General features: G+C 41.0%; 1 protein-coding gene across 2 annotated transcripts in view; it reads left to right on the top strand.

Moving 5' to 3' along the window:
- GAB2 (GRB2 associated binding protein 2) overlaps positions 1-14,751 on the top strand; it is a 203,272-nt gene that overhangs the window by 12,413 nt on the left and 176,108 nt on the right. The gene's annotated exons all lie outside the window — the stretch shown is intronic.

Raw genomic sequence — 14,751 nt, 5'->3', positions numbered from 1 at the left:
GGCCAGGCATAGTGGCTCACGCCTATAATCCCAGCACTTTGGGAGGCCGAGGCAGGTAGATCACAGAGGTCAGGAGATCGAGACCATCCTGGCTAACACAGCGAAACCCCATCTCTACTAAAAATACAAAAAATTAGCCGGGTGTGATGGCAGGCGCCTGTAGTTCCAGCTCCTCAGGAGTCTGAGGCAGGAGAATGGCGTGAACCGGGGAGGTGGAGCTTGCAGTGAGCCGAGATTGCGCCACTGCATTCCAGCCTGGGCGACAGAGCTAGACTCCATCTCAAAAAAAAAAAAAAAAATCCATGTTTTTTCCCCACATTCTGTGGATTAGGATTCTGCCTTTATTTTTTAATTTTTACTTTTTATGGATACATAATAGTTGTAAATATTTATGGAGATGTGAAATTTTGATACAAGCATATAATGTGTGCTTAGGATACTCATCACCTCAAACGTTTATCATTTCTTTTTGTTAGGAACATTCCAGTTCCACTCTTGTTATTTTGAGGTATACAATAAATTATTGTTAACTATACTTGCTCTATCTTGCTACCAAATATTAGATCTTAGTTCTTCTAACTGTATTTTTATACCCACTAACCATCCCTTCTTTATACTTCTCTTCCCACTGTCCTTTCCAGTATCTGATAATCGTTATTGTTTCTCTATCTCCATGAGTTCAGTTTTTTTAGCTTCCACATATGAGTAAGAACATGCAGTGTTTAAATTTCTGTTCCTGGCTTATTTTGCTTAACATAATGTCCTCCAGTACCATCCGTGTTGCCACGAATGGCAGGATTTCATTATTTGTATGGCCGAATAGTATTCCATTGTTATTGTTGTTTTCAAGACGGAGTCTTGCTCTGTTACCAAGAGGTGTAGTGGTACAATCTTGGCTCACTGCAGCCTCAACCTCCTAGGCTCAAGCGATCCTGCCACCTCATCCTCCTGAGTAGCTGGGACTACAGACATGCGCCACCCGGCCTGGCTAATTTTTTGTTTTATTTTTTGCAGAGGTGAGGGCTCACTATGTTGCCCAGGCTCATCTCGAACTCCTGAGCTCAAGTGACTTTCCTGCCTTGGCCTCCTAAAGTGCTGGGATTAAAGGCATGAGCCACTGTGCCCAGCCCTGAATAATATTCCATTGTGTATATGTACCACATTTTTTTAATGCATTCATCGATTGATGGACACTTAGGTTGATTCTGCATGTTGGCTACTATAATAAGCATGGGAGTGCAGATATCTCTTCAATACATTGATTTCCTTTCTTTTGGATATATAGCCAGCAGTGGGATTGCTAGATCATATGGTAGTTCTATTTTTAGTTTTTTGAAGAACTACCATACTGTTCTCTATGGGGGCTGTACTAATTTACATTCCTACCAACAATGTATGAGGGCTTCCCTTTCTCCACATCCTTGCCAGCGTCTGTTATCACTTGTCTTTTTTTCTGTACATACTTAGCATATTTTACAAAAAAGAAGAACTGAATGCCAGCATATATGACTTTGAGCTCCTTATATATTCTAGTTATTAATCCCTTGTCAGATGAGTAGTTTACACATATTTTCTCGCATTCTGTGAGTTGTTTCTTCATGTTATTAATTGTTTCCTTTGCTGTGTCAAAGCTTTTAAGCTTGATGTGATCCCTTCTGTCCGTTTTTGCTTTGGTTGCTTGTGCTTTTGAGGTCTTGCTCAAGAAATCTTTGCCCAGACCAATGTCCTGGAGCATTTCCTCAATATTTTCTACTAATAGTTTTATAGTTTCAGGTCTCATATTTAAGTCCTTAATCCATTTTGATTTCATTTTTAAATATTGAGAAAGATAGGGGTCTAGTTTCATTCTTCTGCATATGGATATCAAGTTTTCCTAGAACATTTATTGAAGAAACTGCACTTTTTCCAGTGTATGTTCTTGACACCTTTGTCAAAGGTGACTTCTGTCCTACTTTAGCATAGCTAGATAATTTCTGTTTGCTATAGTCCATTTGCAAAAAGGTAGCCATTTACAAATGTTTAAATGACGAGATTATTTTAAACTTACATAGTATTGCCATAATTATCCTGCAGTTTAACTCTTTAAAACTCAAGCAATTATTAATTTTCTTTTTAAGCTATAGGGTAACCCTAGCAGTTTTTAAAAATTTAAACTTCGTAAATATGTTTAAGTGATTTGCTATCCTTGATTAGTATCTTAGTCCATTCAGGCTGCTATAACAAAGTAGCCTTAACTGGGTGGTTTATAAGCAACAGACATTTACTTCTAAAAGCTCTGGAGGCTGGCAAGTCCAAGATCAAGGCACTGACACATTCAGCGTCTGGTGATTGCCCACTTCCTCATAGACAATATCTTCCATTGTGTCCTCACATGGTTGAAGAGGGAAAGAAGCTCCTCGGGGTTTCTTTTATAATGTCTCTAATTATAATGTCTCTAATTTATGAGTACTCTGCCCTCATGACCTGATAACCTCCCAAAGGACCCACTTCCTAATACTGTCACTTTAGGGATTAGGATTCCAACATGTGAATTGGGGTGGTGGGGCGGGCTGGGGCATTGTGAGGCAGAAGCATGCAGTTCATTGCAATAAGATGATTCTTTAAATTTTCTAAAAGGTTACTTTTAAAAGTCTGCTCATGGCCGGGCGCAGTGGCTCATGTCTGTAATCCCAGCACTTCGGGAGGCCGAGGCGGGCAGGTCACCTGAGGAGTTCGAGACCAGCCTGGCCAACATGGTGAAATCCCATCTCTACCAAAAATACAAAAATTAGCTGGGCGTGGTGATACGTGCCTGTAATCCCAGCTACTGGGGCGATTGGGGGTGGTGGTGGGGGGGTGCGGCTGAGGCAGGAGAATTGCTTGAACCTGGGAGGCGGAAGTTGCATTGGGCTGAGGTTGTGCCACTGCACTCCAGCCTGGGCGACAAGAGTGAAACTCTGTCTCAAAAAAAAAAATTTTTTTTTAAACAAAAATGAAAATGTATTTAGTATAATTTAGTTCAGTAATTTATCAAACAATTAGTATGTGCCAAGTGCCCAAGTTCTGGGACTGCAAAGAAAAAAAAGCAAAGTCTTCCTAGAGAAGAAAAAGCAAAGGCTTCCTTACTTTTAGGACCTGACTAGATAGAAGTAATCCAAAAGAAGAAGGTTTTTCAGGTAGAGGGACCACTAAGAGAGTAGACAAGGTGGCAAGGACATACACAGTGTGTGCAAGGACACTAAAAACAGTTGGGTGTTGCTGGATTGTCAGCAGGATGATTGGAATAGAAGGCTTTGAAGCTGGAGAGGTAAGTAAGAGAGAATACCTGGGCTGGTAAGAACAGGGGAGGGGAAGGTCTTCAAAAACTAGAGTCCATTCAAGACTTGTTTGTAGACCATCCTAGGCATCCAGGGCATTATTCCAACAGATTATTTGAGTATTTAAATAAATAATTCTATATGGTTCATATAACCAGATGGAAATTCATTTTAGTAGGTTTCTGTTGTGGTCCTAATCACTGGATTATTTCTTCGATTATATTCACAGCATTAAGGAGACTGTTCTAACCAGTTCAAGGCCAGTCTCCTGAGCTTTTTATCATTCACATTGGATCAGAACTTCTCATTTGGAAGCAACTCAAGTGTCCACCAACAGATAATTGAATAAACAAAATGTGATATGTGTGTGTTCATATATACACACATATACATATCACATATATGCTATCTGGTATACATATATATACACACACGCACACACACTGGAATACTGTTCAGCCTTAAAAGGGAAGAAAACTTTAATACATGGACATGCTACAACAGAGATGAACCTTGATGATATTATGCTAAATAAAAGGAGCCAGACACACACACACACAGGAATACTGTTCAGCCTTAAAAGGGAAGAAAACTTTAATACATGGACATGATACAACATAGATGAACCTTGATGACATTATGCTAAATAAAATGAGCCAGTCACAAAAGGACAAATACTGTATGATTCTACTTATGTGAGGTACTAGAGTAGTCAAATTCAGAGAGACAGAAAGTCTAGTGCTAGTTGCCAGGGGCTAGGGGTAGGGGACAATGAGCAGCTATTGTTTAATGGGTACAGAGTTTCAGTTTTGCAAGATAAAGGGTTCTGGACATTGGTGGTAATGGTGGCAACAGCAATGTGAATGTACTTAATGCCACTGAGCTGTACACTTAAAAATGATAAGATGATAAATTTTGTATTCTGTACATTTTATGACAGTTTTTTTTTTAAACCTCACTTGGTAAAGGTTAGTAATTGGTCTTGCTCATATTTCTAACCCAAGAGAAAAGACAGGATGGAATCTCCACAGCCATGAATGATTATGGAATATTCTCTCAGTGACATGTAAGGACCTGAGGCAATGAAGTTGCACAGAGCTGGAAGACATGCCTGCTGCTTCACTTAATGAAACAACCTTTTTTTTTTTTTTTTTTTTGAGACAGTCTCACTCTGTCACTCAGGCTGGAGTGCAGTGGCACAGTCTTGGCTCGCTGCAGTCTCCGCCTCCTAGGCATAAGCAATTCTTGTGCCTTAGCCTCCAGAGAAGCTGGGATTACAGGCTGCACCACTATGCCTGGCTAATTTTTTTGTATTTTCAATAGAGATGGGGTTTTGCTCTGTTGACCAGGCTGGTCTCGAACTCCTGGCCTCAAATGATCTACCTGCCTCAGCCTCCCAAAGTGCTGGGATTACAGACATGAGCCACTGCGCCTGGCCTTAATGAAACAACTTTGATGTTGCTTTTTATCTCTAGGTAGAAAGGGACAATGGGATATAGTAACTTTAAGCTTATAAGAAATGCTGAGAAATACAGGTTCCTGAGCAGGCTGTTGTCTACATCCAAATTAATTTTGACAGGTGTTTATAGAGCATATACTGTATCCTTTCCCTTCCCAAGGTAATAAATCAGTACTCAGCCCTGCCTTCAAGGCATTTGCAGACTAGAAAGACTAGAAGTCTACATGTGAAACAGAATGATGCCCTTATATGGAGTTATCCAGGCACCAAGTTGCGTGAAGGCAAATGCTCTTGGTGTGGAAGAAGTTGGAGGGGCTTCCTGGAATAGGAGGTGGACATGTGAGTTGGACTCAAGAGATAAGGGCCTAGGAAGGAATATGGTGTTCAAAATGAGAAAGAGGTGGTGCACATGGGGTGTGGGGCCAGTAAAATTCCATCCAGAGTGGAGGAATCTGTAGCAGAAAGCAGGAAGTTTTGAAAGTTGAGAGCTGGGGGGAATATTTTATAATTCCCAGTAAATGCCTTAGATGGTAGGATGACATTTACTGATAAAGAGCATCACTAACTCAGTGAGTCTTTCCCTCACAGATGGCCACTTCTTCAGTGTGAAATGTCAGTGTATATTGACAATGTTTATGTTCAGAAAACCTCTCAGTATTTCAAAGGCCTTAGGGTCATTAAGCAAATGACTTAATTCTTTTAATTCACTGAGGCCACTTCTTTGTCTGTAAAATTAGACTAATGCTTCTTATTTCACTGGGTTTGCACATTTATCAGAATAACATGTGAAAAAAATCTTAGCACAGTGTCTAGTCCAGAGTATTAAGTACTGGGGGAGGTGGCATAGGGATGATGTTGACTTACATTTATTAACCTATTCATAGGAACTCTGAACATGAGCATGGGTGCCTTCACATCCCTTTCAAATTTGAGCCATACCTGGAATGTACAATGTCAGAACATAACTGAAATTCTCAAGCTGGGTAGCACATCAAATTTTAGGGAGTTAATTTTTCCTGAAAGGAACAGCTCAAGGATCTGCCAGTCTCATGGAAGGGAAATTAAACCATACAGGGATTTGTCTGAAGCTATGACTTTGGCCAGTCCCTGGGAAGTAGGTGTGTGCTGGGGGATGTAAAGATCAATATGTGAGATCCTGGGGCCAATGTTTGAGAATGGTTTAAAATGCAAAAACTTCTCAGTAAGTGGTAACCCTTCAAAGGTTAGCTCAGATTGCCTACCCTGCAGGATCCTCCAAAGTGAGCCGCCTTCTGGGCTTGCTTCCATGACACTTTTTTCATCTCTAATTCGCCATTCTCACATTGGGCTATCAGTCTCCCTTTGCTAGATTATGAGCCCTTTACTTGAGACTGTAAGCAGCTTGGTGCAGGCTTGATGCCGCTTGTAAGGCAGCAGCTATCATCAAGGTAATTTCAGAAGTCGCTGATATTCTTTACAACTAATTACCCCTCTAACCCATTTTTATGCTGGCTTCTTATTTATTTACTTGCTGTCAGAGTAGTGAGTGAGTTCCTTAGGATCCTTCAAAGTGATCAATTAGGGTATTTTTTAGTATCATTATAAGCTCACATGTTTAAACATATTCCATGCATTTGAATCTGTTAGAGTTGTTATCCTTATTGAAAGTCAGATTGTCCTATCTTTAACCAGCAGGAGCCTATTTGAGTTGATTTCTGGATCCTTTTGACATGACCCTACTAGTCTTTGATAATTTCTTTGTTCTCTGGTATGACAAGATGTTCCAAGTTTATCTTGTACATTTTCTGACCCAGACCTGGAATTAGCTAGCCATTTCCTCAGAGTCCTGGTTTCTTTTAGTAAAAGTGGTATGCCAAAATCCATGATGGGCACTAAGGGTGCTAATTGCTATTGCTGTTATTTTGGCCACACGCTCATTTTTTACATGGTTATAACCAACATCAGTTATCACTTTATTTTTTTTATTATAACATTGTGAATTTTTTCACTTATATCTACATAGTATTTTTTCCAATTTTTAATTATGAAAAATTTCAGTCATATACAAAAGTAAAGAATACTGATGCACACAATTTCGAAACTTATCAGGATTTCATCACATTTCATCTATCCGTTTTTCTGTTTCTTTGCTGGAATATTTAAAGCAAATACTAGACATGTACGTAAGTCTTATAAATATCACGTAAGTGAATGTACCACACCTGTGTGCACATTCCCCCAGTTAAACATTTGTTACTTCCAGTTATTCACTGTTGTATACAGTTCAGGCCTGTCGTGTCGTATAGGTGGCATGTCTGAGAGTTTCACCCATGTTCATGAGCCATAACATTTAGGTGTCATTAACTATTACCACAGTTCACTGGGAAGATTTTCTCGGGTAGACAGTGTGTCTTTCCTTAGCGTGCATTGGAAGAACATGCCAATTGGAGTTCTGCTGACTTGCAAGAGCAGGGGAAAGTGCTAAGTTGTACGTATAGTATCATGAGGATTGTTGAAATGAGTTTGTTGATCTTTTCATATAATTTCCTAGAGGAAAACATTGAGTATAGGCCAGGGATGTGTGTGTGTGTGTGTGTGTGTGTGTGTGTGTGTGTGTGTGTGTAGCTATTCACAGGCCTGACCATAGCACACTACAGCCTTAAACTCCTGAGCTCAAGTGCTCCTCTCACTTAGCCTCCTGACTAGCTGGGACTATAGGTGCACCACTGTGCCTGGATTTACTTTTTTGGATACCAACAGAGACTATAACTTATTGAGGCTAAAACCCGTTAGAGGTCCACTTGAAGATACTGTCATTAACAGATAGTAAGTATCTACAGTGTACATAAGTATCTACAGTGTACATAGTATTCCCCTCAAAGTTTATAGTCTTGGTGGGGAAGCAGCTTGAATGTAGAATGTACTGCCAGGCAGTACATACTACACAAATGACAAAGACCAGTGCCATAGGAGTCTGGAAGAGATTGGTCTAGTGTGGTCAGTGAGGTTAGTGTCATAAGACCTATGTTTAGATTTTACTTGTGGGTAATCTGCCATTTCACCTCTGTGCCCTCATTTCCTCATACATTCTTAGGACTAATTTCACTTGCCACCTTGTGGCAGTCTTTCCTGCACCATCCACCTCATCAGAATGAATTATGAAGCTCCTTCCTCTAGCTCACCTGTGTCACTGTCAGGCCTTAGTACCACTCAGTAACTGTTGGTTTACGCTGTGCTTCCCCTAAAATGGTAGCTTTTCCAATGCACCATGCCCTTTGTTCGTGTTCTTGTAGCCTTGGTACCTAAAGCACAGTAAGTTATTGGTTCATTAGTGCCTTATATGCTTTTAAGTTTTGAACAAATATTACTCAGGATTGGTTATATTGCCTTGGCGAAAAAAAGAGTTTGAACTGGAATTGAATTGAAAATGTGATTTGGTTTTGGGTTTTTTGTTTGTTTGTTTTGCAACAGGTTTTGGGAACTTTCATAGTATATGCTATTAAACATGGAATTTTTTTGTTAATACTTGTTTTATTCACAATAAAGTAATTATAAACACACATCACAAAAATAATATTAATAAATAGCACTTGTAATACTCCTGTCAAGCCTAAACATTAATATTTTAGAGTATTTCCTAGTCTCTTTTTCCTGTATTTGTATGTGCTATGTATATTTTACAAAATGAAGGTGAGGCTGTTTCACCCTTTGTGTGCTTTAAGTTAATATATTGAAAATATTTCCCTGGCCGGGTGCAGTGGCTCACGCCTGTGATCTCAGCACTTTGGGAGGCTGAGGTGGGTGGATCACCTGAGGTCAGGAGTTGGAGAGCAGTCTGACCAACACAGAGAAATCCCATCTCTACTAAAAATACAAGATTAGTCGGGCACAGTGGCACATGCCTATAATCTCAGCTGCTCGGGTGGCTGAGGCAGGAGAATCGCTTGAACTCGGGAGGCGGAGGTTGCGGTGACCTGAGAGCACTCCAGCCTGGACAACAAGAGTGAAACTCCGCCTCAAAAAAAAGAAAAAAGAAAAAGAAAATATTTCCGCATCACAAAATAGTCATCTACAACATAGGTTTTTAATGGCCACAGAGTTTCTCAAGCATGTGTAATAAGGACACTTTAAACATATATTTATACTGGTTCTTGCTGTTGAATTAAATTATTTTAATTATTTCTTTACCAAAATTTGTATAAACAAAAACTGTGAGGTGTAAACATGTTCTTATAGCTCTCCCACAATTATATATGAAAACAAATTTACAAATTCAATTTAAAACTTCAGAATCCATATAATTCACATTAACAACAGTAGATATTTTGCTGAAACTAAATTGGTGATTCAGATGTGAATATAGCACTTCTTTGATGCCTGTCTGTCCTGTGTCCCATACTTTTTTCCTACCACATTTCTTTGTTTGAACTACGGTGAAACTTTGCTTTGTGTAGCAAGGCATTGGCTTTTAATTGGTATGACCACATTATTTATAAGCTGTCACCTCTGTCCTTTCTGATTAGTCATTAGTATATGAAAATTAAGGAACTTACTACTTGATATCTGTAAGATTTTAAATGCAAATGCTGGCAATCAAGGAACAGCATTCACCTGCAAGATGATTCAGATAGTCGATACTATGCTTATATTTTTTAAGAAGATAATGCTTGAGTTGAAAACTCAAGATTGAAAAAAGAAATGTGTACTGGCTTTGCAGATCCCTAAGGATATGTTGGATGCTATTTTGAAAAATCCTCATGTAATCATAAAAAGCATGAGCTCTGAGGTTAGTCCTGGATTGGAATCCAAACTAAACCTCCCATATGCTTTGTGGGTGTGGGCAAGTTTCTTAATCTTTCTAAGCTTTAATCTCCTAGTCTGTAAAATAGAGATAATGGCAACCTTAGCCTGTTAATTGAATAGTTTTCGCTTAGAGGGGTGCAAACATGAACAATTGTGTTTTTCTCCAGTCAGAACTCCCAACTGCTCTGTCCAAATCTCCCTTCTCCTCTCAAGGACAGATGATACCTTAGGCAGAGTTCACAACCTCCTGGTCACACTGGGTTACTGAAAGTTGACCATTTGAAAAGTTCAGTATATCTAATTGAAAGGTTTACTTACTCCCGTTACTCTAACCAGGCTTGTGGCTACTGGGATATGAAGTGGGAAAAGGTAGACTTGGTTTGTTTGTTTTTGAGATGGAGACTTGCTGTTGCCCGGGCTGGAATGCAGTGGCATGATCTCAGCTCACTGCAACCTCCACCCCCTGGGTTCAAGTGATTCCCCTGCCTCAGCCTTCTTTGTAGCTGTGATTACAGGCATGTGCCACCACGCACAGCTGATTTTTGTACTTTTAGTAGAGACACGGTTTCACCATGTTGGCCAGGATGGTCTCGAACTTCTGACCTGATGTGATCCGCCTGCCTTGGCCTCCCAAAGTGCTGGGATTACAGGCGTGAGCCGCCGCGCCTGGCCTGGTTGATTTTTTTTACTCCTCTTCCCCATTCTTCACCTTGGAGAGTGTAGGGGTGGGAGGAGATACAGTCTCTCTCTGATATTTCTTCCCTGGCCCTTCTGGTCTCCAGTCATTCCAGTGCCCAGTTGCCCAGTGTGTAAAATGAGCAAGAGGGCGAGGGACAAGGATACGAGTCTCTTCACTGGCTGCTCTTGAGTCCTCCTAGATGGCATTTACAGGTTGCCTGTCTAGCACTGTCTGTGGGTCTACTCCCCATTGTTGTGAGTTCTTTGGAGGGTGGGCTTCCTCACCGCATGATCTCCAGACCTGGAGAAGAAACTGGTATTTAGTTCTTTTCATCTCTTTCAGGACATCCTCACTCTTCTCTGGTACCACCTGGCCCCGGTCCACTTGCTTATTGGGCAGCCGTTTTGGGTGGGGAACTGGCAAGAGGGCTTAAGACCAGCAATTTCTATGGACTGTATGACCCAGGGAAGACATATCTATGCCAAACAGTGGGGTAACAGCAGTGCTGCTCCTTCTTGCTCAGTTTCTCCTTCCTCTGTCCAGATTGGTGCGGACCAAATCTGTAAGTCGACTGCCTGATCAGATATTCACAAGACATTACACTTTTTAAAAGTTATTACCCCAAACCTTTTCTTTTCTTTTTTCTTTTTTGGTACCCCTAGTCTCTGTAACTGATGATCTTGGAGCCCACCGTGGGGTAGGGAGAGGACCACCCCAAAATACAGCACGTTATAGTAGGTCAGGGAATCCAAGATTTCCCCTCTTATCTCTGCTCTTCTTTTGTGGACTGTGGAGGGAGAGGGACAGTGCAGGAGCACATGGTTGGGGTAGAAGATCTCATAGTATAGCTTCTTTTTTGTTTTTTGGTGTTTTTTTTGAGATGGAGTCTTGCTCTGTCACCCAGGCTGGAATGCAGTGGCGCGATCTCGGCTCACTGCAACCTCCGCCTCCTGGGTTCACGCCATTCTCCTGCCTCAGCCTCCCAAGTAGCTGGGACTAGAGATGCGTGCCACCACGCCCAGCAAATTTTTTATATTTTTAGTAGACATGGGGTTTCACCATGTTGGCCAAGATGGTCTTGATCTCTTGACCTCATGATCTGCCTGCCACGGCCTCCCAAAGTGCTGGGATTACAGGCGTGAGCCACCACGCCTGGCCCATAGTATGGCTTCTTAATAAATTCTTTAATTAGCGTGGCACCAGTTATTGACTGCTGTCTTTACCTTGTGGGGAACTCACCTCCTCTCTGTCTTTAGTTGTGAGTTCTATTTACCAATTGTGGGGCAACTGAAAAAGTCACATTCAACATTCTCTTACATAACTACCTTATGGATTTCTGTGGTATTAAATATGATAATGCCAGGCACATTGTAAACACTCTATAAATAAATGGTAACTGTTACAATTATTGCAGTGCCAAATTTATTTGATTCTTCTGTTCTTGGATATTTTAGTCCTTAACTATTTTCCGCTATTTTATAATAGATAATGCTGTGATGATCTTTAGAGCAAAGACTTTTATCCTTAGGATGAATTTCTACAAAAGAGGGTCTGATTCAAAGGGTATAATTATTTGTAAGGCTTTTTGATGCATCATACCAAATTGACTCTCAGAAAGGATAGTTTTGGCTTCCCTGATTCTTCTTTGATATTAGACATTTTAATTTTTTAATACTTGATAATTTGATAGGTGAAAAAATAGTTGTTTTGATTTGGATTTCTTTGATTGCTACTGAGTTTGAATATATTTTCCTGTATTATTGGCTCATATTTTAAATGACTTGTTCAAATGCAAGGTGCTTTTTGATACACTTTATTCGTGTAATTGGGAAAACTGTGTGACTTCAGGCATTGTAATAAGGGAACTTGGAATAACTAGAGCGGGGGAATCTCTAGCAGTAGGGAGGGAAAAGATTGACCTGACCTGATGTTCCTGTTAACTCAGCAGCTCCCTTTTGAGACCTTTGCAGTTGTGATTCCATAGATTTCCCCCAGGCAGCCTTTTGATCTTTACTCAGTTTCAAGGCCTGCCTCAAATGTCACATGGTTTGTGATACTTCCTGATATCCTCCTGAAGGAGATTTATCTTCCCTCAACATCCTGCCTCTCTGCAGCTCCTATGATGTTGCAGTGTGACTGTGTTTTTAGTCTCTTCTCTTAATTATGGGGACTTCTCAAGGATAGTCATCTTTCTTTTCTAACCTGGTGTTTGGCACATAGGTACAGAAGCAAGAGGTAAGACGGTGGAAAGTGTTGCAAGAAAGTAGAATAGGGTGATTAACTCCACTTGGAGTGGGGCAGTGTCAGAGGCTGCAGAGAAAATTATAATTGAGCTGGGATGTGAAGAATGAACAGGAGTTCATCTACAGATGGAAAAGTAACATTTCAAATAATGAGAACAGTTTAAAGGCCTAAAGATGTGAGCTCATGAATGTCGAGGTAAGGTGTGTGGATGGAGAGGGATGAAGAACAAAGTTCAAGTGAGTCTCTCTGTTCTCCCCAGTACCCCCATCTTCATTACCTTTGCCCACCGTGGTCTCTGCTTTGTCCAGAGTATCTTCTCTCTCCCCTGCCTCCTCAGACTCTATCGGTCATTCCACAAAGTTACTGAATACCTATTATGTACTTGCATCAAGAGAAAGAGGCAAAAATGGGCTCATGGACAACTTGGAATGGCATCATAGGAATGTTAGCCCCATCCTGAAAAGCCAAGCAGAGTAGTGCCTTACCCATATTCCTTTTCGACTGCACTGATTGTTCCTAACAACTGAAACGTTTTCTATTGTAGCATCTGTAGATAAAATAGATAACAATCAAAAGAGTTACAGTTTATTTAGTCCCTTGTGATGGGACAGTAGTTTCTTTCTAACTAGGCTTAGGCAAAGAAAATACAGTTTTCTTCTTCTTTTTTTTTTTTTTTTTTGTTCGAGAAGGAGTCTTGCTCTGTCACCCAGGCTATGGTGCAGTGGCAGAATCTCAGCTCACTGCAACCTCTGCCTCCTGGGTTCAAGCAATTCTCCTACCTCAGCCTCCTGAGTAGCTGGGATTACAGGTGCGCACCACCACGCTCAGCTAATTTTTTGTATTTTTAGTAGAGACAGGGTTTCACCATGTTAGCCAGGCTGGTCTCACTCCTGACTTCATGATCCGCCCACCTCGGCCTCCTAAAGTGCTGGAATTACAGGCATGAGCTACTGCACCCAGGCAGTTTTCATATTTTCTATAGCTGTCTGCTTCTCTGTCAGTTTCCATCTTTGTTCCAGTTTCTTTGGCTTCATGATACATCTTTGGTCATGATTAAAGCATGCCCAAAAGTTAATGCCATAAGGTAACCATTTTATTTTACTCACAGATTGTGTGGGTCAGGAATTCAGAGAGGGCATGGCAGGAACTTGATTCTGCTCCCCAATATCTGGGGCCCCAACTGGGAAGGCTTGAATGGCTCAGAGTGACTTGACTGCTAGGAACTGGAATCCTCCGAAAGCATCACTCACATACCTGTCACCAGGGCTGGGATGACTCAAAGGCTCTGCTCAGCTGCAGTTGTTGATGAGAGCACCTACCAGTGGCCTTTACATGGAGCCCAGGCTTCCTCTCATGGCAGTCTCTAAGCAATCAGACTGCTTACATGGTGCTTGAGGGCTCCAAGAGTGAATGTCTTAGTGGCCAAGATGAAGATGTCATGGCCTTTTTTAGTGACCTAGCCTTAGAAGTCACATAGTGTTACTTTGGCCATACTTTATTGATTGAAGGAGTCACAAGTCCACTCAGATTCATGGAAAGGGAACATAGACTTCCAACCTCTTGGTAGACGGAGTATCAAAGTATTTGTGGTCATTTTAATTTTTATTTTATTTATTTATTTTTTAATTTAGAGACAGGGTCTCTGTCACCCAGGCTGTTGTGCAGTGGTATGATCTCGTCTCATTGCAGCCTCAACCTCCCGGGCTCAAGCGATTCTCCCAACTCAGCCTCCTGGACAGCTGGGACCACAGGTGCATGGCACCACATCCAGCTAATTTTTCTGTATTTTGTAGAGATGGTGTTGCACTATTTTGCCCAGGCTGGCCATTTTTTAAAACTGCCACAATAACATTTATTTTTCAGGATAAAGTCTCCTTTGAATCTTTTCAAAGGTCAGCTTCCTAATGAGGGCTCTTTGAGTAAATACTTCCGCTTTCAGAGTACCGCCTACTTCCCTATTTCTGCTGGAAATCTTACTTGGTCAAGGCAGGGATTTCATCTGCGTTATTGATCTCCAGATCCTCGTCAATCTAGAACAGTGTCTGGCAAACCGTTGATGTTTAATACATATCACTGATTATGTAATGCTTACTATGTATTTGTGTGAGAGAGAAGAGGATATCTACATTGGTATCTGTGTGGAATTTTCTACTTCAGTGTCTAATTTCTGATGTATTCCTGAGTCACCTGTTGAGACTTATTCTGTCTTTCGGAGTGCTGTGCATGAACCCATTATTGGAGGAGATCGCGGTATTGGACATCTGTCTCAAAGTCTCTATACACTGAGAACT

Source organism: Pan paniscus, chromosome 9, assembly GCF_029289425.2.
Source record: "Pan paniscus chromosome 9, NHGRI_mPanPan1-v2.0_pri, whole genome shotgun sequence".
NCBI lineage: Eukaryota > Metazoa > Chordata > Mammalia > Primates > Hominidae > Pan > Pan paniscus.
This window is presented reverse-complemented; position numbering and strand designations above follow the sequence as displayed.